Raw genomic sequence first — 26,743 nt, forward strand, 5'->3', positions numbered from 1 at the left:
AATCACATGGTGCAGTATCAGTGCAATCACATGGTGCATTCTCTCTGTGTAATCACATGGTGCAGTCTCACTGTGTCATCACATGGTGCAATCGCTGTGTAATCAGATGGTGCAGCCTCTGTGTAATCAGATGGTGCAGTCTCCCTGCGAAATCACATGGTGCAGTCACTGTGCAATAACATGATGCAGTCTCCTTGTCTAATCACATGGTGCAGTCTCTCTGAATAATCACATGGTGCAATCTGTGTGTAATCACATGGTGCTGTCTCTGTGTAATCACATGGTGCAGTCTCGTTGAAATCACATGGTGCAGTCTCTCTGTGTAATCACGCGGTGCAGTCTCTGTGTAATCACATGGTGCAGTCTCTGTGTAATCAGATGGTGCAGTCACTGTGTAATCACATGGTGCAGTATCAGTACAATCATATGGTGCAGTCTCTCTGTGTAATCACTTGGTGCAGTCTCTCTGTGTAATCACATGGTGCAGTCTCTCTGTGTAATCACATTCTGCAGTCTCTGTGTAATCACATGGTGCAGTCACTCTGTGTAATCGCATAGTGCAGTCTCTGTGTAATCACATGGTGCATCCTCTGTGTAATCACATGGTGCAGTTTCTGTGTAATCACATGGTGCAGTCACTGTGTAATCACATGGTGCAATCTCTATGTAATCACATGGTACCGTCTCTGTGTATTCACATGGTGCAGTCTCCCTGTGTAATCACATGGTGCTGTATCAGTGCAATCACATGGTGTATTCTCGCTGTGTAATCACATGGTGCAGTCTCTGTGTAATCAGATGGTGCAGTCTCTGTGTAAGAACATGATGCAGTCTCTCTGAATAATCACATGGTGCAATCTGTGTGTAATCACATGGTGCTGTCTCTGTGTAATCACATGGTGCAGTCTCTGTGTAATCACATGCTGCAGTCTCTCTGAATAATCACATGGTGCAATCAGTGTGTAATCACATGGTGCAGTCTCTGTGTAATCACACGCTGCAGTCTCTGTGTAATCACATGATGCAGTCTCGTTGTAATCAGATGGTGCAGTCTCTCTGTTTAATCACATGGTGCAGTCTCTCTGTGTAATCACATGGTGCAGTCTCACTGTGTAATCACATGGTGCAGTCTCTCTGTGTAATCACATGGTGCAGTCTCTGTGTAATCACATGATGCAGTCTCTGTGTAATCACATGGTGCAGTCTCTGTGGAACCACTTGATTTAATCTCCCTTTGAATTCACGTGGTTTAGTCTCTCTGTAATCACATGGTGCAGTCACTCTGTGTAAGCACATTGTGCAGTCTCTCTGAATAATCACATGGTGCAGTCTCCCTGTGTAATCACATGCTGGAGTCTCTGTGTAATCACATGGTGCAGTCTCTGTGTAATCATATGGTGCAGTCTCCCTATGTAATCAGATGGTGCAGTATCTGTGTCATCACAAGGTGCAGTCTCTGTGTAATCACATGGTGCAGTCTCCCTGTGTAATCACTTGATTTAATCTCCCTTTGAATTCACATGGTGCAGTCTCTCTGTGTAATCACATGGTGCAGTCTCTCTGTGTAATAACCTGGTGCGGTCTCTCTGTGTAATCACATGGTGCAGTCACTCTGTGTAATCAGATGGTGCAGTCTCTGTGTAATCACATGGTGCAGTCACTCTGTGTAATCACATGGTGCAGTCTCTGTGAAATCACATGGTGCAGTCTCTGTGTAATGACATGGTACCGTCTCTGTGTAATCACATGGTGCAGTCTCTGTGTAATCACATGGTGCAGTCTCTGTGTAATCACATGGTGCAGTCTCTGTGTAATCACATGGTGCAGTCTCTGTGTAATCACATGGTGCAGTCACTGTGTAATCACATGGTACCGTCTCTGTGTAATCACATGATGCAGACTCTGTGTAATCACAAGGTGCAGTCTCTGTGTAATCACATGGTGCAGTATCAGTGCAATCACATGGTGCATTCTCTCTGTGTAATCACATGGTGCAGTCTCACTGTGTAATCACATGGTGCAATCGCTGTGTAATCAGATGGTGCAGCCTCTGTGTAATCAGATGGTGCAGTCTCCCTGCGAAATCACATGGTGCAGTCACTGTGCAATAACATGATGCAGTCTCCTTGTCTAATCACATGGTGCAGTCTCTCTGAATAATCACATGGTGCAATCTGTGTGTAATCACATGGTGCTGTCTCTGTGTAATCACATGGTGCAGTCTCGTTGAAATCACATGGTGCAGTCTCTCTGATTAATCACATGGAGCAATCTGTGTGTAATCACATGGTGCAGTCGCTGTGCAATCACATGCTGCAGTCTCTATGAATAATAACATGGTGCAATATGTGTGTAATCACATGGTGCAGTCTCTGTGTAATCACATGCTGCAGTCTCTGTGTAATCACATGGTTCAGTCTGTTTGTAATCACATGGTGCAGTCTCTGTGAAATCACATGGTGCAGTCTCACTGTGTAATCACATGGTGCAGTCTCCCTGTGTATCACATGGTGCAGTCTCTGTGTAATCACATGGTGCATTCTCTGTGTAATCAGATGGTGCAGTATCTGTGTAATCAGCTGGTGCATTCGCTGTATAATCACATGGTGCAGTATCTGTGTAATCACCTGGTGCAGTCTCTGTGTAATCTCATGGTGCAGTCTCTGTGTAATCAGATGGTGCAGTATCTGTGTAATCACCAGGTGCATTCTCTGTGTAATCACTTGGTGCAGTCTCTGTGTAATCAGATGGTGCAGTATCTGTGTAATCACATGTTGCAGTCTCTTCGTAATCTGATGGTGCAGTCTCCCTGCAAAATCACATGGCACAGTCTCTGTGTAATAATATGATGCAGTCTCCCTGTCTAATCACATGGTGCAGTCTCTCTGTGTAGTCACATGGTGCAGTCACTCTGTGTAATCACATGATGCAGTCTCTGTGTAATCACCTGGTGCAGTCACTCTGTGTAATCACATGGTGCAGTCTCTGTCAAATCACATGATGCAGTCTCTGTGTAATCACCTGGTGCAGCTTCTCTGTTCAATCACATGTCGCAATCTCTCCGTGTAATCACATGGTGCAGTCTCTGAATAATCACATGGTGCAATCTCTGTGTAATCACATAGTGCAGTATCTCTGTTTAATCACATGGTGCAGTCTCCCTGCGAAATCACATGGTGCAGTCTTTGTGTAATCACATGGTGCAGTTTCTGTGCAATCACATGGTGCAGTCTCTCTGTTTAAAAACATGCTGCAGTCTCTCTGTGAAATCACATGGTGCAGTCTCTCTGTGTAATCACATGGTGCAGTCTCTGTGTAATCACATGGTGCAGTCTCTCTGTGCAATCACATGTTGCAGTCTCTGTGTAATCAGATGGTGCAGTCTCTGTGGAACCAGATGGTGCAGTCTCTGTGTAACCACATGTTGCAGTCTCTCTGTGTAATCACATGGTGTAGTCTCCCTGTGTAATCAAATGGTGCAGTCTCCGTGTAATCAAATGGTGCAGTCTCCCGGTGTAATCACATGGTGCAGTCTCTGTGTTATCACATGGTGCAGTCACTGTGTAATCACATGGTGCAGTATCAGTACAATCATATGGTGCAGTCTCTCAGTGTAATCACGCGGTGCAGTCTCTGTGTAATCACGCGGTGCAGTCTCTGTGTAATCACATGGTGCAGTCTCTGTGTAATCATTTGGTGCAGTCTCTCTGTGTAATCACGCGGTGAAGTCTCTCTGTGTAATCACATGGTGCAGTCTCTGTGTAATCATATGGTGCAGTCTCCAAGCGAAATCACATGGTGCTGTCTCATTGTGTAATCATATGGTGCAGTCTCACTGTGTAATCACATGGTGCAGTCTCTGTGTAATCACATGGTGTAGTCTCTGTGTAACCACTTGTTGCAGTCTCTGTGTAATCACATGGTGCAGTCTCTCTGTGTAATCACATGGTGCAGCCTCTGTGTAATCACATGGTGCAGTCTCTGTGTAATCACTTGGTGCCGTCTCTGTGTAATCACATGGTGCAGTCTCACTGTGTAATCACATGGTGCAGTCTCACTGTGTAATCACATGGTGCAGTCTCACTGTGTAATCACATGGTGCAGTCTCTCTGTGTAATCACATGGTGCAGTCTCCATGCGAAATCACATGGTGCTGTCTCATTGTGTAATCACATGGTGCAGTCTCACTGTGTAATCACATGGTGCAGTCTCTCTGTGTAATCACATGGTGCAGTCTCCCTGCAAAATCACATGGTGCAGTCTCCCTGCAAAATCACATGGTGCAGTCTCACTGTGTAATCACATGGTGCAGTCTCTGTGTAATCACATGGTGCAGTCGCTCACTGTAATTACATGGTGCAGTCTCTATGTGTAATCGCATGGTCCAGTCTCTCTGTTTAAAAACATGGTGCAGTCTCTGAATAATCACATGGTGCTGTCTCTGTGTAATCACATGGTGCAGTCTCCCTGTGTAATCAGATGGTGCAATCTCTGTGTAATCACATGGTGCAGTCTCCCTGTGTAATCACATGGTGCAGTTTCCCAGTGTAATCACATGGTGCAGTCTCTTTGTGTAATCACACGGTGAAGTCTATGTGTAATCACATCGTGCAGTCTCTGTGTAATCACATGGTGCAGTCTCTGTGTAATCACATTGTGCAGTCTCTGTCTAATCACACGGTGCAGGTTCTGTGTAATCACATTGTGCAGTCTTTGTGTAATCACATTGTGCCGTCTCTGTATAATCACATGGTGCAGTCTCATTGTAATATCTCGGTGCAGTCTCTGTCTAATCACACGGTGCAGTCTCTGTGTAATCACATTGTGCAGTCTTTGTGTAATCACATGGTGCCGTCTCTGTGTAATCACATGGTGCAGTCTCCCTGTGTAATCACATGGTGCAGTCTCCCAGTGTAATCACATGGTGCAGTCTCTCTGTGTAATCACACGGTGAAGTCTTTGTGTAATCACATGGTGCAGTCTCTGTGTAATCACATGGTGCCGTCTCTGTGTAATCACATTGTGCAGTCTCTGTCTAATCACACGGTGCAGTCTCTGTGTAATCACATTGTGGAGTCTTTGTGTAATCACATGGTGCCGTCTCTGTGTAATCACATGGTGCAGTCTCGTTGTAATATCTTGGTGCAGTCTCCCTGTCTAATCACATGGTGCAGTCTCTCTGTGTAATCACATGGTGCAGTCTCTCTGTCGAAACATATGGTGCAGTCTCTGTGTAATCACATTGTGCAGTCTCTGTGTAATCACATGATGCCGTCTCTGTGTAATCACTTTGTGCAGTCTCTGTGTAATCACATGGTGCAGTCTCTGCGTAATCACATGGTGCAGTCTCTCTGAATAATCACATGGTGCAATCTCTTTGTAATCACATGGTGCAGTCTCTCTGTGTAATCACATGGTGCAGTATATGTCTAATCACATGGTGCATTCTCTGTGTATTCACATGTTGCATTCTCTCTGAATAATCACATGGTGCATTATTTGTGTAATCACATGGTGCAGTCTCTGTGTAATCACATGGTGCAGTCTCTGTGTAATCACATGATGCAGTATCTGTGTCATCAAAAGGTGCAGTCTCTGTGTAATCACATGGTGCAGTCTCTGTGTAATCACATGGTGCAGTCTCTGTATAATCACATGGTGCAGTCTCTGTGTAATCACATGGTGCAGTCTCTGTGTTAGCACATGGTGCAGTATCTGTGTAATCACATGTTGCAGTCTCTGTGTAATCACATGGTGCAGTTTCCCTGAATAATCAAATGGTGCAGTGTCTCTTTGCAATCACTTGATTTTATCTCCCTTTCAATTCACATGGTTCAGTCTCCCTGTGTAATCACATGGTGCAGTCTCTCTGTGTAATCACATGTTGCAGTTTCTGTGCAATCAGATGGTGCACTCTCTGTGTAATCACCTGTGAAGTCTCTGTGTAATCAGATGGTGCAGTCTCTGTGTAATCAGATGGTGCAGTCTCTGTGTAATCACATGTTGCAGTCTCTCTGTGTAATCACATGGTGCAGTCTCCCTGTGTAATCAAATGGTGCAGTCTCCGTGTAATCAAATGTTGCAGTCTCCCGGTGTAATCACATGGTGCAGTCTCTGTATAATCACATGGTGCAGTCTCTGTGTAATCACATGGTGCAGTCTCAGTGTAATCACATGGTGCAGTCACTGTGTAATCACATGGTACCGTCTCTGTGTAATCACATGGTGCAATCTCTCTGTGTAATCACATGGTGCAGACTCTGTGTAATCACAAGGTGCAGTCTCTGTGTAATCACATGGTGCAGTATCAGTGCAATCACATGGTGCATTCTCTCTGTGTAATCACATGGTGCAGTCTCACTGTGTAATCACATGGTGCAATCGCTGTGTAATCAGATGGTGCAGCCTCTGTGTAATCAGATGGTGCAGTCTCCCTGCGAAATCACATGGTGCAGTCACTGTGCAATAACATGATGCAGTCTCCTTGTCTAATCACATGGTGCAGTCTCTCTGAATAATCACATGGTGCAATCTGTGTGTAATCACATGGTGCTGTCTCTGTGTAATCACATGGTGCAGTCTCGTTGAAATGACATGGTGCAGTCTCTGTGTGATCACATGGTGCAGTCTCTGTGTAATCACATGGTGCAGTCTCTCTGATTAATCACATGGAGCAATCTGTGTGTAATCACATGGTGCAGTCGCTGTGCAATCACATGCTGCAGTCTCTATGAATAATCACATGGTGTAATATGTGTGTAATCACATGGTGCAGTCTCTGTGTAATCACATGCTGCAGTCTCTGTGTAATCACATGGTTCAGTCTGTTTGTAATCACATGGTGCAGTCTCTGTGAAATCACATGGTGCAGTCCCACTGTGTAATCACATGGTGCAGTCTCCCTGTGTAATCACATGGTGCAGTCTCTGTGTAATCACATGGTGCATTCTCTGTGTAATCAGATGGTGCAGTATCTGTGTAATCAGCTGGTGCATTCGCTGTATAATCACATGGTGCAGTATCTGTGTAATCACCTGGTGCAGTCTCTGTGTAATCTCATGGTGCAGTCTCTGTGTAATCAGATGGTGCAGTATCTGTGTAATCACATGTTGCAGTCTCTTCGTAATCTGATGGTGCAGTCTCCCTGCAAAATCACATGGCACAGTCTCTGTGTAATAATATGATGCAGTCTCCCTGTCTAATCACATGGTGCAGTCTCTCTGTGTAATCACATGGTGCAGTCACTCTGTGTAATCACATGATGCAGTCCCTGTGTAATCACAGGGTGCAGTCTCTATGTAATCACATGGTGCAGTCTCTGTCTAATCACATGATGCAGTCTCTGTGTAATCACCTGGTGCAGCTTCTCTGTTCAATCACATGTCGCAATCTCTCCGTGTAATCACATGGTGCAGTCTCTGAATAATCACATGGTGCAATCTCTGTGTAATCACATAGTGCAGTATCTCTGTTTAATCACATGGTGCAGTCTCCCTGCGAAATCACATGGTGCAGTCTCTGTGTAATCACATGGTGCAGTTTCTGTGCAATCACATGGTGCAGTCTCTCTGTTTAAAAACATGCTGCAGTCTCTCTGTGAAATCACATGGTGCAGTCTCTCTGTGTAATCACATGGTGCAGTCTCTGTGTAATCACATGGTGCAGTCTCTCTGTGCAATCACATGTTGCAGTCTCTGTGTAATCACATGTTGCAGTCTCTGTGTAATCACATGGTGCAGTCTCCCTGTGTAATCAAATGGTGCAGTCTCCGTGTAATCAAATGGTGCAGTCTCCCGGTGTAATCACATGGTGCAGTCTCTGTGTAATCACATGGTGCAGTCACTGTGTAATCACATGGTGCAGTATCAGTACAATCATATGGTGCAGTCTCTCATTGTAATCACGCGGTGCAGTCTCTGTGTAATCACGCGGTGCAGTCTCTGTGTAATCACATGGTGCAGTCTCTGTGTAATCACTTGGTGCAGTCTCTCTGTGTAATCACGCGGTGAAGTCTCTGTGTAACCACTTGTTGCAGTCTCTGTGTAATCACATGGTGCAGTCTCTGTGTAATCATATGGTGCAGTCTCCCTGCGAAATCACATGGTACTGTCTCATTGAGTAATCACATGGTGCAGTCTCACTGTGTAATCACATGGTGCAGTCTCTGTGTAATCACATGGTGTAGTCTCTGTGTAACCACTTGTTGCAGTCTCTGTGTAATCACATGGTGCAGTCTCTCTGTGTAATCACATGGTGCAGCCTCTGTGTAATCACATGGTGCTGTCGCTGTGTAATCACTTGGTGCCGTCTCTGTGTAATCACATGGTGCAGTCTCACTGTGTAATCACATGGTGCAGTCTCTCTGTGTAATCACATGGTGCAGTCTCCCTGCAAAATCACATGGTGCTGTCTCATTGTGTAATCACATGGTGCAGTCTCACTGTGTAATCACATGGTGCAGTCTCTCTGTGTAATCACATGGTGCAGTCTCCCTGCAAAATCACATGGTGCTGTCTCATTGTGTAATCACATGGTGCAGTCTCACTGTGTAATCACATGGTGCAGTCTCTGTGTAATCACATGGTGCAGTCGCTCACTGTAATTACATGGTGCAGTCTCTATGTGTAATCGCATGGTCCAGTCTCTCTGTTTAAAAACATGGTGCAGTCTCTGAATAATCACATGGTGCTGTCTCTGTGTAATCACATGGTGCAGACTCTGTGTAATCACGTTGCAGTTTCTCTGTGTAATCACATGGTGCAGTCTCCGCGTAATCTCATGGAGCAGTCTCCCTGTATAATCACATGGTGCCGTCTCTTTGCAATCACATGGTGCCGTCTCTGGATAATCACACAATGCAGTCTCTGTGTAATCACATGGTGCAGTCTCCCTGTGTAATCAGATGGTGCAATCTCTGTGTAATCACATGGTGCAGTCTCCCTGTGTAATCACATGGTGCAGTTTCCCAGTGTAATCACATGGTGCAGTCTCTTTGTGTAATCACACGGTGAAGTCTTTGTGTAATCACATCGTGCAGTCTCTGTGTAATCACATGGTGCAGTCTCTGTGTAATCACATTGTGCAGTCTCTGTCTAATCACACGGTGCAGGCTCTGTGTAATCACATTGTGCAGTCTTTGTGTAATCACATTGTGCCGTCTCTGTGTAATCACATGGTGCAGTCTCGTTGTAATATCTCGGTGCAGTCTCTGTCTAATCACACGGTGCAGTCTCTGTGTAATCACATTGTGCAGTCTTTGTGTAATCACATGGTGCCGTCTCTGTGTAATCACATGGTGCAGTCTCCCTGTGTAATCACATGGTGCAGTCTCCCAGTGTAATCACATGGTGCAGTCTCTCTGTGTAATCACACGGTGAAGTCTTTGTGTAATCACATGGTGCAGTCTCTGTGTAATCACATGGTGCCGTCTCTGTGTAATCACATTGTGCAACTCTGTCTAATCATACGGTGCAGTCTCTGTGTAATCACATTGTGGAGTCTTTGTGTAATCACATGGTGCCGTCTCTGTGTAATCACATGGTGCAGTCTCGTTGTAATATCTTGGTGCAGTCTCCCTGTCTAATCACATGGTGCAGTCTCTCTGTGTAATCACATGGTACAGTCTCTCTGTCGAAACATATGGTGCAGTCTCTGTGTAATCACATTGTGCAGTCTCTGTGTAATCACATGATGCCGTCTCTGTGTAATCACATTGTGCAGTCTCTGTGTAATCACAAGGTGCAATCTCTGCGTAATCACATGGTGCAGTCTCTCTGAATAATCACATGGTGCAATCTCTTTGTAATCACATGGTGCAGTCTCTCTGTGTAATCACATGGTGCAGTAGATGTCTAATCACATGGTGCATTCTCTGTGTATTCACATGTTGCATTCTCTCTGAATAATCACATGGTGCATTATTTGTGTAATCACATGGTGCAGTCTCTGTGTAATCACATGGTGCAGTCTCTGTGTAAACAAATGATGCAGTATCTGTGTCATCACATGGTGCAGTCTCTGTGTTAGCACATGGTGCAGTCTCTGTGTAATCACATGATGCAGTATCTGTGTAATCACCTGGTGCAGTCTCTGTGTAATCACATGGTGCAGTCTCTGTGTAATCACATGGTGCAGTCTCTGTGTAATCACATGATGCAGTATCTGTGTAATCACATGTTGCAGTCTCTGTGTAATCACATGGTGCAGTTTCCCTGAATAATCAAATGGTGCAGTGTCTCTTTGCAATCACTTGATTTTATCTCCCTTTCAATTCACATGGTTCAGTCTCCCTGTGTAATCACATGGTGCAGTCTCTCTGTGTAATCACATGTTGCAGTTTCTGTGCAATCAGATGGTGCACTCTCTGTGTAATCACCTGGTGCAGTCTCTGTGTAATCAGATGGTGCAGTCTCTGTGTAATCAGATGGTGCAGTCTCTGTGTAATCACATGTTGCAGTCTCTCTGTGTAATCACATGGTGCAGTCTCCCTGTGTAATCAAATGGTGCAGTCTCTGTGTAATCACATGGTGCAGTCTCTCTGTATAATCACATGGTGCAGTCTCTGTGTAATCACATGATGCAGTCTCTCTGTATAATCACATGGCGCCGTCTCTGTGTAATCACATGGTGCAGACTCTCTGTGTAATCACATGGTGCAGTCTCTGTGTTATCACATGGTGCAGTCACTCTGTGTAATCACATGATGCAGTCTCTGTGTAATCACCTGGTGCAGTCTCTGTGTAATCACATGGTGCAGTATCTGTGTAATCACATGGTGTAGTCTCCATGTAATCACACGGTGAAGTCTCTGTGTAATCACATGGTGCAGTATCAGTGAAATCACATGGTGCAGTTCCTCTGTGTAATCACATGGTGCAGTCTATGTGTAATCACATGGTGCATTATCTGTGTAATCATATGGTGCAGTCTCTCTGTGTAATCACATGTGCATTATCTGTGTAATTACATGGTGCACTCTTTCCGTGTAATCACATGGTGCAGTCTATGTGTAATCACATGGTGAACTCTCTGTGTAATCACATGGTGCAGTCTATGTGTAATCACATGGTGAAGTCTCTGTGTAATCACATGGCGCAGTCTCTGTATAATCACATGGTTCAGTCTCTGTGTAATCACATGGTACAGTCTCTGTGTAATCACATGGTGCAGTCGTTGTGTAATCACATGGTACAGTCTCTGTGTAATCACATGGTGCAGTCTCTAGGTAATCACTTGGTGCAGTCTCTCTGTTTAATCACCTGGTGCAGTCTCTCTGTGTAATCACATGATGCAGTCCCTGCGTAATCACATGGTGCAGTCTCTCTATGTAATCACATGGTGCAGTCTCTCTATGTAATCACATGGTGCAGTCTCTCTGTGTAATCACATGATGCAGTCTCTATTTAATCACCTGGTGCAGGCTCTATGTAATCACATGGTGCAGTTTCCCTGAATAATCACATGGTGCAGTCTCCATGTAATCACATGGTGCAGTCTCTATGTAATCACATGGTGCAGTTTCTCTGAATAATCACATGGTGCAGTCTCCATGTAATCACATGGTGCAGTATCTGTGTAATCACATGGTGCAGTTTCTGTGTGTTATCACATGATGCAGTCTCTGTGCAATCACATGGTGCAGTCTCTCTGTGTAATCACATGGTGCAGTCTCCCTGTGTAAACAAATCGTGCAGTGTCTGTCTAATCACATGGTGCAGACTGTGTAATCACATGGTGCAGTATCTGTGTAATCACATAGTCCAGTCTCTGTGTAATCACATGGTGCAGTTTCTGTGTAATCACATGGTGCAGTCTCTGTGTAATCACATGGTGCAGTATCTATGTAATTACATGGTGCAGTCTCTCTGTGTAATCACATGCTGCAGTCTCTGTGTAATCACATGGTGCAGTCTACGTGTAATCACATGGTGCAGTAGCTGTGTAATGACATGGTGTAGTCTCTGTGTAATCACATGGTGCAGTATCTGTGTAATCACATGGTTTAGTCTCCCTGTGTAATCACTTGATTTAAACTCCCTTTGCATTCACGTGGTTTAGTCTCTCTGTGTAATCACATGGTGCAGTCTCACTGTGTAATCACATGGTGCAGTCTCTGTGTAATCACATGGTGCAGTCTCCCTGTGAAATCACATGTTGCAGTCACTGTGTAATCACATGGTGCAGTCAGTGTGTAATCACATGGTTCAGTCTCTTTGTAATCACATGGTGCAGTCCCAGTGTAATCACATGTTGCAGTCTCTCTGTGTAATCACATGGTGCAGTCTCTCTGAATAATCACATGATACAATCTCTGCGTAATCACATGGTGCAGACCCTATTTGTAATCAGATAGTGCAGTCTCTATGTAATCACATGGTGCAGTCTCTCTATGTAATCACATGGTGTAGTCTCTCTGTGTAATCACATGATGCAGTCTCTCTGTTTAATCACATGGTGGAGTCACTCTGTGTAATCACATGATGCAGTCTCTCTGTGTAATCACATGGTGCAGTCTCTGTGTAATCACATGGTGCAGTCTCTATGTAAACACATGCTGCAGTCTCTCTGTGTAATCACATGAAGCAGACTCTATGTAATCACATGGTGTAGTCTCTCTGTGTAATCACATGATGCAGTCTCTATGTAATCACATGGTGCAGTCTCTATGTAATCACATGCTGCAGTCTCTCTATGTAATCACATGGTGCAGTCTCTGTGTAATCACATGGTGCCGTCTCTATGTAATTACATGGTGCAGCCTCTATGTAATCACATGGTGCAGTCTATGTATAATCAAATGATACAGTCTCTGTGTAATCACATGGTGCAGTCTCTGTGTAATCACATGGTGCAGTCTCCCTGTGTAATGACATGGTGCAGTCTCTCTGTGTAATAACATGGTGCAGTCTCCCTGTGTAATAACATGGTGCAGTCTCCCTGTGTAATCACATGGTGCAGTCTCTGTGTAATCACATGGTGCAGTATCCCTGTGTAATCACATGGTGCAGTCTCTCTGTTTAAACAAATGGTGCAGTCTCTATGTAATCACATGGTGCAGTCTCCCTGTGAAATCACATGGTGCAGAATCTGTGTAATCACATGGTGCAGTCTCTGTGTAATCACATGACACAGTCTCGGTGTAATCACCTGGTGCAGTCACTGTGTAATCAGCTGGTGCAGTCACTGTGTAATCACATGCTGCAGTCTGTGTGTAATCACATGGTGCAGTCTCTTTGTAATCACATGGTGCAGTCTCTGTGTAATCACATGGTGCAGTCTCTTTGTAATCGCATGGTGCAGTCTCTCTGTTTAAACAAATGGTGCAGTCTCTATGTAATCACATGGTGCAGTATCTCTGTCTAATCACATGGTGCAGTCTCTGTGTAATCACATGGTTCAGTCTCTTTGTAATCTCATGGTGCAGTCTCTCTGTTTAATCACATGTTGCAGTCCCTCTGTGTAAACACATGGTGCAGTCTCTCTGTGTAATAACATGGTGCAGTCTCTCTGTGTAATCACATGGTGCAGTCTCTCTGTGTAAACACATGGTGCAGTCTCTCTGTGTAATCACATGGTGCAATCTCTGTGTAATCACATGGTGCAGTCTCTGTGTAATCACATGGTGCAGTCTCTTTGAAATCACATGGTGCAGTCTCTCTCTGTAATCAGATGGTGCAGTCTCTGTGTAATCACATTGTGCAGTCTCTCGGTGTAATCACATGGTGCAGTCTCAGTGTAATCACATGGTTTAGTCTCTGTGTAATCACATGGTGCAATCTCTGTGTAATCACATTGTGCAGTCTCTGTATAATCACATTGTGCAGTCTCATTGTGAAATCACATGGTGCAGTCTCTGTGTAATCACATGGTGCTGTCTCTGTGTAATCACATTGTGCAGTCTCTTTGTGAAATCACATGGTGCAGTCTCTGTGTAATCACATGGTGCAGTCTCTCTGTGTAATCACATGGTGCAGGCTCTATTTAATCACATGGTGCAGTCGTTGTGTAATCACATGGTGCAGTTTCTGTGTAATCACATGATGCAGTCACTCTGTGTAATCACATGGTGCCGTCTCTGTGTAATCACATGATGCAGTCACTGTGTGTAATCACATGGTGCAGTCTCTGTGTAATCACATGGTGCAGTCTCTGTGTAATCACATGTTGCAGTCTCTCTGTGTAATCACATGTTGCAGTCTCTCTGTGTAATTACATGGTGCAGTCTCTGTGTAATCACATGGTGCAGTCTCTCTGTTTAATCACATGTTGCAGTCTCATTGTGTAATCACATGGTCCAGTCTCTCTGTTTAATCACATGTTGCAGTCTCACTGTGTAATCGCATGGTGCAGTCACTCTGTGTAATCACATGGTGCAATCTCTGTGTAATCACATCGTGCAGTCTCTGTGTAATCACATGGTGCTGTCTCTCTGTTTTAAAACGTGGTGCAATCTCTCTGAATAATCACATGGTGCAGTCCCTCTGAATAATCACATGTTGCGATCTTTGTGTAATCACATGGTGCAGTATCTGTGTAATCCCATGGTGCAGTCTCTCTGTCTAAAGAAATGGTTCAGTCTCTATGTAATCACATGGTGCAGAATATGCGTAATCACATGGTGCAGTCACTGTGTAATCACATGGTGCAGTCACTGTGTAATCACGTGCTGCAGTCACTGTGTAATCACCTGCTGCAGTCACTGTGTAATCACCCGCTGCAGTCAAAGTGTAATTACCTGGTGCAGTCACTGTGTAATCACATGCTGCAGTCTGTGTGTAATCACATGGTTCAGTCTCTTTGTAATCACAAGGTGCTGTCACTGTGTAATCACATGGTGTAGTTTCTTTGTAATGACATGGTGCAGTCTCTGTGTAATCATATGGTGAACACCTTCTTTGTAATCAGAAGGTGCAGTCACTGTGTAATCACATGGTGCAATCTCTGTGTAATCACATGGTGCAGTCTCTCTGTGTAATCACATGGTGCAGTCTCTGTGTAATCATATGGTGCACACCCTCTTTGTAATCAGATGGTGCAGTCACTGTGTAATCACATGGTGCAGTCTCTGTGTAATCATATGGTGCACACCCTCTTTGTAATCAGACGGTGCAGTCACTGTGTAATCACATGGTGCAATCTCTATGTAATCACATGGTGCAGTCTCCCTGTGAAATCACATGTTGCAGTCACTGTGTAATCACATGGTGCAGTATCTCTGTCTAATCACATGGTGCAGACTCTATGTAATCACATGGTGCAGTCTCTGTGTAATCACATGGTGCAGTCGCTGTGTGCTCAAATGTTGCAGTCTCCGTGTAATCACATGGTGCAGTCTCTCTGAATAATCACATGGTACAATCTCTGCGTAATCACATGGTGCAGACCCTATTTGTAATCAGATAGTGCAGTCTCTGGGTAATCACATGGTGCAGTATATGTCTAATCACATGGTGCATTCTCTGTGGAATCACATGCTGCAGTCTCTGTGCAATCACTTGATGCAGTCTCCCTGTCTAATCATATGGTGCAGTCCCTCTGAATAATCACATGGTGCAATCTGTGTGTAATCACATGGTGAAGTCTCTGTGTAATCACGTGATGCAGTCTCTGTGTAATCACATGGTGCAATCTCTGTGTAATCACATGGTGCAGTCTATCTGTGAAATCACAAGGTGCAGTCTCTGTGTAATTTCATGGTGCAGTCTCTGTGTACAAATAATATTGCAGTCTCTGTGTAATCACATGATGCAGTCTCTCTGTTTAATCACATGGTGGAGTCACTCTGTGTAATCACATGATGCAGTCTCTCTGTGTAATCACATGGTGCAGTCTCTGTGTAATCACATGGTGCAGTCTCTATGTAAACACATGCTGCAGTCTCTCTGTGTAATCACATGAAGCAGACTCTATGTAATCACATGCTGCAGTCTCTCTGTGTAATCACATGAAGCAGACTCTATGTAATCACATGGTGCAGTCTCTATGTAATCACATGCTGCAGTCTCTCTATGTAATCATATGGTGCAGTCTCTCTGTGTAATCACATGGTGCAGTCTCTGTGTAATCACATGGTGCCGTCTCTATGTAATTACATGGTGCAGCCTCTATGTAATCACATGGTGCAGTCTATGTATAATCAAATGATACAGTCTCTGTGTAATCACATGGTGCAGTCTCTGTGTAATCACATGGTGCAGTCTCCCTGTGTAATGACATGGTGCAGTCTCTCTGTGTAATAACATGGTGCAGTCTCCCTGTGTAATAACATGGTGCAGTCTCCCTGTGTAATCACATGGTGCAGTCTCTGTGTAATCACATGGTGCAGTATCTGTGTAATCACATGGTGCAGTATCCCTGTGTAATCACATGGTGCAGTCTCTCTGTCTAAACAAATGGTGCAGTCTCTATGTAATCACATGGTGCAGTCTCCCTGTGAAATCACATGGTGCAGAATCTGTGTAATCACATGGTGCAGTCTCTGTTTAATGAGATAGTGCAGTATCACTGTGTAATCACATGGTGCAGTCTCTGTGTAATCACATGACGCAGTCTCGGTGTAATCACCTGGTGCAGTCACTGTGTAATCAGCTGGTGCAGTCACTGTGTAATCACATGCTGCAGTCTGTGTGTAATCACATGGTGCAGTCTCTTTGTAATCACATGGTGCAGTCTCTGTGTAATCACATGGTGCAGTCTCTTTGTAATCGCATAGTGCAGTCTCTCTGTTTAAACAAATGGTGCAGTCTCTATGTAATCACATGGTGCAGTATCTCTGTCTAATCACATGGTGCAGTCTCTGTGTAATCACATGGTTCAGTCTCTTTGTAATCTCATGGTGCAGTCTCTCTGTTTAATCACATGTTGCAGTCCCTCTGTGTAAACACATGGTGCAGTCTCTCTGTGTAATAACATGGTGCAGTCTCTCTGTGTAATCACATGGTGCAGTCTCTCTGTGTAAACACATGGTGCAGTCTCTCTGTGTAATCACATGGTGCAATCTCTGTGTAATCACATGGTGCAGTCTCTGTGTAATCACATGGTGCAGTCTCTTTGAAATCACATGGTGCAGTCTCTCTCTGTAATCACATGGTGCAGTCTCTGTGTAATCACATTGTGCAGTCTCTCGGTGTAATCACATGGTGCAGTCTCAGTGTAATCACATGGTTTAGTCTCTGTGTAATCACATGGTGCAGTTTCAGTGTAATCACATGGTTTAGTCTCTGTGTAATCACATGGTGCAATCTCTGTGTAATCACATTGTGCAGTCTCTTTGTGAAATCACATGGTGCAGTCTCTGTGTAATCACATGGTGCAGTCTCTCTGTGTAATCACATGGTGCAGGCTCTATTTAATCACATGGTGCAGTCATTGTGTAATCACATGTTGCAGTCTCTCTGTGTAATCACATGGTGCAGTCTCCCTGTGTAATCAAATGGTGCAGTCTCCGTGTAATCAAATGGTGCAGTCTCCCGGTGTAATCACATGGTGCAGTCTATGTGTAATCACATGGTGTAGTCACTGTGTAATCACATGGTGCAGTATCAGTACAATCATATGGTGCAGTCTCTCTGTGTAATCACATGGTGCAGTCACTGTGTAATCACATGGTGCAGTATCAGTACAATCATATGGTGCAGTCTCTCTGTGTAATCACGCGGTGCAGTCTCTGTGTAATCACATGGTGCAGTCTCTGTGTAATCATATGGTGCAGTCTCCCTGCGAAATCACATGGTGCTGTCTCATTGTGTAATCACATGGTGCAGTCTCACTGTGTAATCACATGGTGCAGTCTCTGTGTAATCACATGGTGCAGTCTCTGTGTAATCACTTGTTGCAGTCTCTGTGTAATCACATGGTGCAGTCTCTGTGTAATCACTGGGTGCCGTCTCTGTGTAATCACATGGTGCAGTCTCTGTGTAATCACTTGGTGCCGTCTCTGTGTAAACACATGGTGCATTCTCTCTGCATAATCACATGGTGCAGTCTCCCTGTGTAATGACATGGTGGAGTCTCTGTGTAATCACATGGTGCAGTCTCTGTGTAGTCACATGGTGCAGTCTCCCTGTGTAATCACTTGATTTAATCTCCCTTTGAATTCACATGGTGCAGTCTCTCTGTGTAATCACATGAGGCAGTCTCTGTGTAATCACATGGTCGATTTACACTGTGTAATCACATGGTGCAGTTACTCTGTGTAATCACATGAGGCAGTCTCTGTGTAATCACATGGTGCAGTCTCTCTGTGTAATCACAGGGTGCAGTATCTGTGTAATAACCTGTTGCGGTCTCACTGTGTCATCACATGGTGCAGTCACTCTGTATAATCACATGGTGCAGTATCTGTGTAATCACATGGTTTAGTCTCCCTGTGTAATCACTTGATTTAAACTCCCTTTGCATTCACGTGGTTTAGTCTCTCTGTGTAATCACATGGTGCAGTCTCACTGTGTAATCACATGGTGCAGTCTCTGTGTAATCACATGGTGCAGTCTCCCTGTGAAATCACATGTTGCAGTCACTGTGTAATCACATGGTGCAGTCAGTGTGTAATCACATGGTTCAGTCTCTTTGTAATCACATGGTGCAGTCCCAGTGTAATCACATGTTGCAGTCTCTCTGTGTAATCACATGGTGCAGTCTCTCTGAATAATCACATGATACAATCTCTGCGTAATCACATGGTGCAGACCCTATTTGTAATCAGATAGTGCAGTCTCTATGTAATCACATGGTGCAGTCTCTCTATGTAATCACATGGTGTAGTCTCTCTGTGTAATCACATGATGCAGTCTCTCTGTTTAATCACATGGTGGAGTCACTCTGTGTAATCACATGATGCAGTCTCTCTGTGTAATCACATGGTGCAGTCTCTGTGTAATCACATGGTGCAGTCTCTATGTAAACACATGCTGCAGTCTCTCTGTGTAATCACATGAAGCAGACTCTATGTAATCACATGGTGTAGTCTCTCTGTGTAATCACATGATGCAGTCTCTATGTAATCACATGGTGCAGTCTCTATGTAATCACATGCTGCAGTCTCTCTATGTAATCACATGGTGCAGTCTCTGTGTAATCACATGGTGCCGTCTCTATGTAATTACATGGTGCAGCCTCTATGTAATCACATGGTGCAGTCTATGTATAATCAAATGATACAGTCTCTGTGTAATCACATGGTGCAGTCTCTGTGTAATCACATGGTGCAGTCTCCCTGTGTAATGACATGGTGCAGTCTCTCTGTGTAATAACATGGTGCAGTCTCCCTGTGTAATAACATGGTGCAGTCTCCCTGTGTAATCACATGGTGCAGTCTCTGTGTAATCACATGGTGCAGTATCCCTGTGTAATCACATGGTGCAGTCTCTCTGTTTAAACAAATGGTGCAGTCTCTATGTAATCACATGGTGCAGTCTCCCTGTGAAATCACATGGTGCAGAATCTGTGTAATCACATGGTGCAGTCTCTGTGTAATCACATGACACAGTCTCGGTGTAATCACCTGGTGCAGTCACTGTGTAATCAGCTGGTGCAGTCACTGTGTAATCACATGCTGCAGTCTGTGTGTAATCACATGGTGCAGTCTCTTTGTAATCACATGGTGCAGTCTCTGTGTAATCACATGGTGCAGTCTCTTTGTAATCGCATGGTGCAGTCTCTCTGTTTAAACAAATGGTGCAGTCTCTATGTAATCACATGGTGCAGTATCTCTGTCTAATCACATGGTGCAGTCTCTGTGTAATCACATGGTTCAGTCTCTTTGTAATCTCATGGTGCAGTCTCTCTGTTTAATCACATGTTGCAGTCCCTCTGTGTAAACACATGGTGCAGTCTCTCTGTGTAATAACATGGTGCAGTCTCTCTGTGTAATCACATGGTGCAGTCTCTCTGTGTAAACACATGGTGCAGTCTCTCTGTGTAATCACATGGTGCAATCTCTGTGTAATCACATGGTGCAGTCTCTGTGTAATCACATGGTGCAGTCTCTTTGAAATCACATGGTGCAGTCTCTCTCTGTAATCAGATGGTGCAGTCTCTGTGTAATCACATTGTGCAGTCTCTCGGTGTAATCACATGGTGCAGTCTCAGTGTAATCACATGGTTTAGTCTCTGTGTAATCACATGGTGCAATCTCTGTGTAATCACATTGTGCAGTCTCTGTATAATCACATTGTGCAGTCTCATTGTGAAATCACATGGTGCAGTCTCTGTGTAATCACATGGTGCAGTCGCTGTGTGCTCAAATGTTGCAGTCTCCGTGTAATCACATGGTGCAGTCTCTCTGAATAATCACATGGTACAATCTCTGCGTAATCACATGGTGCAGTCTCTCTGTGTAATCACATGGTGCAATCTCTGTGTAATCACATGGTGCAGTCTCTGTGTAATCACATGGTGCAGTCTCTTTGAAATCACATGGTGCAGTCTCTCTCTGTAATCAGATGGTGCAGTCTCTGTGTAATCACATTGTGCAGTCTCTCGGTGTAATCACATGGTGCAGTCTCAGTGTAATCACATGGTTTAGTCTCTGTGTAATCACATGGTGCAATCTCTGTGTAATCACATTGTGCAGTCTCTGTATAATCACATTGTGCAGTCTCATTGTGAAATCACATGGTGCAGTCTCTGTGTAATCACATGGTGCTGTCTCTGTGTAATCACATTGTGCAGTCTCTTTGTGAAATCACATGGTGCAGTCTCTGTGTAATCACATGGTGCAGTCTCTCTGTGTAATCACATGGTGCAGGCTCTATTTAATCACATGGTGCAGTCGTTGTGTAATCACATGGTGCAGTTTCTGTGTAATCACATGATGCAGTCACTCTGTGTAATCACATGGTGCCGTCTCTGTGTAATCACATGATGCAGTCACTGTGTGTAATCACATGGTGCAGTCTCTGTGTAATCACATGGTGCAGTCTCTGTGTAATCACATGTTGCAGTCTCTCTGTGTAATCACATGTTGCAGTCTCTCTGTGTAATTACATGGTGCAGTCTCTGTGTAATCACATGGTGCAGTCTCTCTGTTTAATCACATGTTGCAGTCTCATTGTGTAATCACATGGTCCAGTCTCTCTGTTTAATCACATGTTGCAGTCTCACTGTGTAATCGCATGGTGCAGTCACTCTGTGTAATCACATGGTGCAATCTCTGTGTAATCACATCGTGCAGTCTCTGTGTAATCACATGGTGCTGTCTCTCTGTTTTAAAACGTGGTGCAATCTCTCTGAATAATCACATGGTGCAGTCCCTCTGAATAATCACATGTTGCGATCTTTGTGTAATCACATGGTGCAGTATCTGTGTAATCCCATGGTGCAGTCTCTCTGTCTAAAGAAATGGTTCAGTCTCTATGTAATCACATGGTGCAGAATATGCGTAATCACATGGTGCAGTCACTGTGTAATCACATGGTGCAGTCACTGTGTAATCACGTGCTGCAGTCACTGTGTAATCACCTGCTGCAGTCACTGTGTAATCACCCGCTGCAGTCAAAGTGTAATTACCTGGTGCAGTCACTGTGTAATCACATGCTGCAGTCTGTGTGTAATCACATGGTTCAGTCTCTTTGTAATCACAAGGTGCTGTCACTGTGTAATCACATGGTGTAGTTTCTTTGTAATGACATGGTGCAGTCTCTGTGTAATCATATGGTGAACACCTTCTTTGTAATCAGAAGGTGCAGTCACTGTGTAATCACATGGTGCAATCTCTGTGTAATCACATGGTGCAGTCTCTCTGTGTAATCACATGGTGCAGTCTCTGTGTAATCATATGGTGCACACCCTCTTTGTAATCAGATGGTGCAGTCACTGTGTAATCACATGGTGCAGTCTCTGTGTAATCATATGGTGCACACCCTCTTTGTAATCAGACGGTGCAGTCACTGTGTAATCACATGGTGCAATCTCTATGTAATCACATGGTGCAGTCTCCCTGTGAAATCACATGTTGCAGTCACTGTGTAATCACATGGTGCAGTATCTCTGTCTAATCACATGGTGCAGACTCTATGTAATCACATGGTGCAGTCTCTGTGTAATCACATGGTGCAGTCGCTGTGTGCTCAAATGTTGCAGTCTCCGTGTAATCACATGGTGCAGTCTCTCTGAATAATCACATGGTACAATCTCTGCGTAATCACATGGTGCAGACCCTATTTGTAATCAGATAGTGCAGTCTCTGGGTAATCACATGGTGCAGTATATGTCTAATCACATGGTGCAGTCTCTTTGAAATCACATGGTGCAGTCTCTCTCTGTAATCAGATGGTGCAATCTCTGTGTAATCACATCGTGCAGTCTCTGTGTAATCACATGGTGCTGTCTCTCTGTTTTAAAACGTGGTGCAATCTCTCTGAATAATCACATGGTGCAGTCCCTCTGAATAATCACATGTTGCGATCTTTGTGTAATCACATGGTGCAGTATCTGTGTAATCCCATGGTGCAGTCTCTCTGTCTAAAGAAATGGTTCAGTCTCTATGTAATCACATGGTGCAGAATATGCGTAATCACATGGTGCAGTCACTGTGTAATCACATGGTGCAGTCACTGTGTAATCACGTGCTGCAGTCACTGTGTAATCACCTGCTGCAGTCACTGTGTAATCACATGGTGCAGTCTCTGTGTAATCACATGGTGTAGTCTCTGTGTAACCACTTGTTGCAGTCTCTGTGTAATCACATGGTGCAGTCTCTCTGTGTAATCACATGGTGCAGCCTCTGTGTAATCACATGGTGCAGTCGCTGTGTAATCACTTGGTGCCGTCTCTGTGTAATCACATGGTGCAGTCTCACTGTGTAATCACATGGTGCAGTCTCTCTGTGTAATCACATGGTGCAGTCTCCCTGCAAAATCACATGGTGCTGTCTCATTGTGTAATCACATGGTGCAGTCTCACTGTGTAATCACATGGTGCAGTCTCTCTGTGTAATCACATGGTGCAGTCTCCCTGCAAAATCACATGGTGCTGTCTCATTGTGTAATCACATGGTGCAGTCTCACTGTGTAATCACATGGTGCAGTCTCTGTGTAATCACATGGTGCAGTCGCTCACTGTAATTACATGGTGCAGTCTCTATGTGTAATCGCATGGTCCAGTCTCTCTGTTTAAAAACATGGTGCAGTCTCTGAATAATCACATGGTGCTGTCTCTGTGTAATCACATGGTGCAGACTCTGTGTAATCACGTTGCAGTTTCTCTGTGTAATCACATGGTGCAGTCTCCGCGTAATCTCATGGAGCAGTCTCCCTGTATAATCACATGGTGCCGTCTCTTTGCAATCACATGGTGCCGTCTCTGGATAATCACACAATGCAGTCTCTGTGTAATCACATGGTGCAGTCTCCCTGTGTAATCAGATGGTGCAATCTCTGTGTAATCACATGGTGCAGTCTCCCTGTGTAATCACATGGTGCAGTTTCCCAGTGTAATCACATGGTGCAGTCTCTTTGTGTAATCACACGGTGAAGTCTTTGTGTAATCACATCGTGCAGTCTCTGTGTAATCACATGGTGCAGTCTCTGTGTAATCACATTGTGCAGTCTCTGTCTAATCACACGGTGCAGGCTCTGTGTAATCACATTGTGCAGTCTTTGTGTAATCACATTGTGCCGTCTCTGTGTAATCACATGGTGCAGTCTCGTTGTAATATCTCGGTGCAGTCTCTGTCTAATCACACGGTGCAGTCTCTGTGTAATCACATTGTGCAGTCTTTGTGTAATCACATGGTGCCGTCTCTGTGTAATCACATGGTGCAGTCTCCCTGTGTAATCACATGGTGCAGTCTCCCAGTGTAATCACATGGTGCAGTCTCTCTGTGTAATCACACGGTGAAGTCTTTGTGTAATCACATGGTGCAGTCTCTGTGTAATCACATGGTGCCGTCTCTGTGTAATCACATTGTGCAACTCTGTCTAATCATACGGTGCAGTCTCTGTGTAATCACATTGTGGAGTCTTTGTGTAATCACATGGTGCCGTCTCTGTGTAATCACATGGTGCAGTCTCGTTGTAATATCTTGGTGCAGTCTCCCTGTCTAATCACATGGTGCAGTCTCTCTGTGTAATCACATGGTACAGTCTCTCTGTCGAAACATATGGTGCAGTCTCTGTGTAATCACATTGTGCAGTCTCTGTGTAATCACATGATGCCGTCTCTGTGTAATCACATTGTGCAGTCTCTGTGTAATCACAAGGTGCAATCTCTGCGTAATCACATGGTGCAGTCTCTCTGAATAATCACATGGTGCAATCTCTTTGTAATCACATGGTGCAGTCTCTCTGTGTAATCACATGGTGCAGTAGATGTCTAATCACATGGTGCATTCTCTGTGTATTCACATGTTGCATTCTCTCTGAATAATCACATGGTGCATTATTTGTGTAATCACATGGTGCAGTCTCTGTGTAATCACATGGTGCAGTCTCTGTGTAAACAAATGATGCAGTATCTGTGTCATCACATGGTGCAGTCTCTGTGTTAGCACATGGTGCAGTCTCTGTGTAATCACATGATGCAGTATCTGTGTAATCACCTGGTGCAGTCTCTGTGTAATCACATGGTGCAGTCTCTGTGTAATCACATGGTGCAGTCTCTGTGTAATCACATGATGCAGTATCTGTGTAATCACATGTTGCAGTCTCTGTGTAATCACATGGTGCAGTTTCCCTGAATAATCAAATGGTGCAGTGTCTCTTTGCAATCACTTGATTTTATCTCCCTTTCAATTCACATGGTTCAGTCTCCCTGTGTAATCACATGGTGCAGTCTCTCTGTGTAATCACATGTTGCAGTTTCTGTGCAATCAGATGGTGCACTCTCTGTGTAATCACCTGGTGCAGTCTCTGTGTAATCAGATGGTGCAGTCTCTGTGTAATCAGATGGTGCAGTCTCTGTGTAATCACATGTTGCAGTCTCTCTGTGTAATCACATGGTGCAGTCTCCCTGTGTAATCAAATGGTGCAGTCTCTGTGTAATCACATGGTGCAGTCTCTCTGTATAATCACATGGTGCAGTCTCTGTGTAATCACATGATGCAGTCTCTCTGTATAATCACATGGCGCCGTCTCTGTGTAATCACATGGTGCAGACTCTCTGTGTAATCACATGGTGCAGTCTCTGTGTTATCACATGGTGCAGTCACTCTGTGTAATCACATGATGCAGTCTCTGTGTAATCACCTGGTGCAGTCTCTGTGTAATCACATGGTGCAGTATCTGTGTAATCACATGGTGTAGTCTCCATGTAATCACACGGTGAAGTCTCTGTGTAATCACATGGTGCAGTATCAGTGAAATCACATGGTGCAGTTCCTCTGTGTAATCACATGGTGCAGTCTATGTGTAATCACATGGTGCATTATCTGTGTAATCATATGGTGCAGTCTCTCTGTGTAATCACATGTGCATTATCTGTGTAATTACATGGTGCACTCTTTCCGTGTAATCACATGGTGCAGTCTATGTGTAATCACATGGTGAACTCTCTGTGTAATCACATGGTGCAGTCTATGTGTAATCACATGGTGAAGTCTCTGTGTAATCACATGGCGCAGTCTCTGTATAATCACATGGTTCAGTCTCTGTGTAATCACATGGTACAGTCTCTGTGTAATCACATGGTGCAGTCGTTGTGTAATCACATGGTACAGTCTCTGTGTAATCACATGGTGCAGTCTCTAGGTAATCACTTGGTGCAGTCTCTCTGTTTAATCACCTGGTGCAGTCTCTCTGTGTAATCACATGATGCAGTCCCTGCGTAATCACATGGTGCAGTCTCTCTATGTAATCACATGGTGCAGTCTCTCTATGTAATCACATGGTGCAGTCTCTCTGTGTAATCACATGATGCAGTCTCTATTTAATCACCTGGTGCAGGCTCTATGTAATCACATGGTGCAGTTTCCCTGAATAATCACATGGTGCAGTCTCCATGTAATCACATGGTGCAGTCTCTATGTAATCACATGGTGCAGTTTCTCTGAATAATCACATGGTGCAGTCTCCATGTAATCACATGGTGCAGTATCTGTGTAATCACATGGTGCAGTTTCTGTGTGTTATCACATGATGCAGTCTCTGTGCAATCACATGGTGCAGTCTCTCTGTGTAATCACATGGTGCAGTCTCCCTGTGTAAACAAATCGTGCAGTGTCTGTCTAATCACATGGTGCAGACTGTGTAATCACATGGTGCAGTATCTGTGTAATCACATAGTCCAGTCTCTGTGTAATCACATGGTGCAGTTTCTGTGTAATCACATGGTGCAGTCTCTGTGTAATCACATGGTGCAGTATCTATGTAATTACATGGTGCAGTCTCTCTGTGTAATCACATGCTGCAGTCTCTGTGTAATCACATGGTGCAGTCTACGTGTAATCACATGGTGCAGTAGCTGTGTAATGACATGGTGTAGTCTCTGTGTAATCACATGGTGCAGTATCTGTGTAATCACATGGTTTAGTCTCCCTGTGTAATCACTTGATTTAAACTCCCTTTGCATTCACGTGGTTTAGTCTCTCTGTGTAATCACATGGTGCAGTCTCACTGTGTAATCACATGGTGCAGTCTCTGTGTAATCACATGGTGCAGTCTCCCTGTGAAATCACATGTTGCAGTCACTGTGTAATCACATGGTGCAGTCAGTGTGTAATCACATGGTTCAGTCTCTTTGTAATCACATGGTGCAGTCCCAGTGTAATCACATGTTGCAGTCTCTCTGTGTAATCACATGGTGCAGT

Source organism: Cetorhinus maximus, chromosome 27 (assembly GCF_964194155.1).
Source record: "Cetorhinus maximus chromosome 27, sCetMax3.hap1.1, whole genome shotgun sequence".
NCBI classification, from domain to species: Eukaryota; Metazoa; Chordata; class Chondrichthyes; order Lamniformes; family Cetorhinidae; genus Cetorhinus; species Cetorhinus maximus.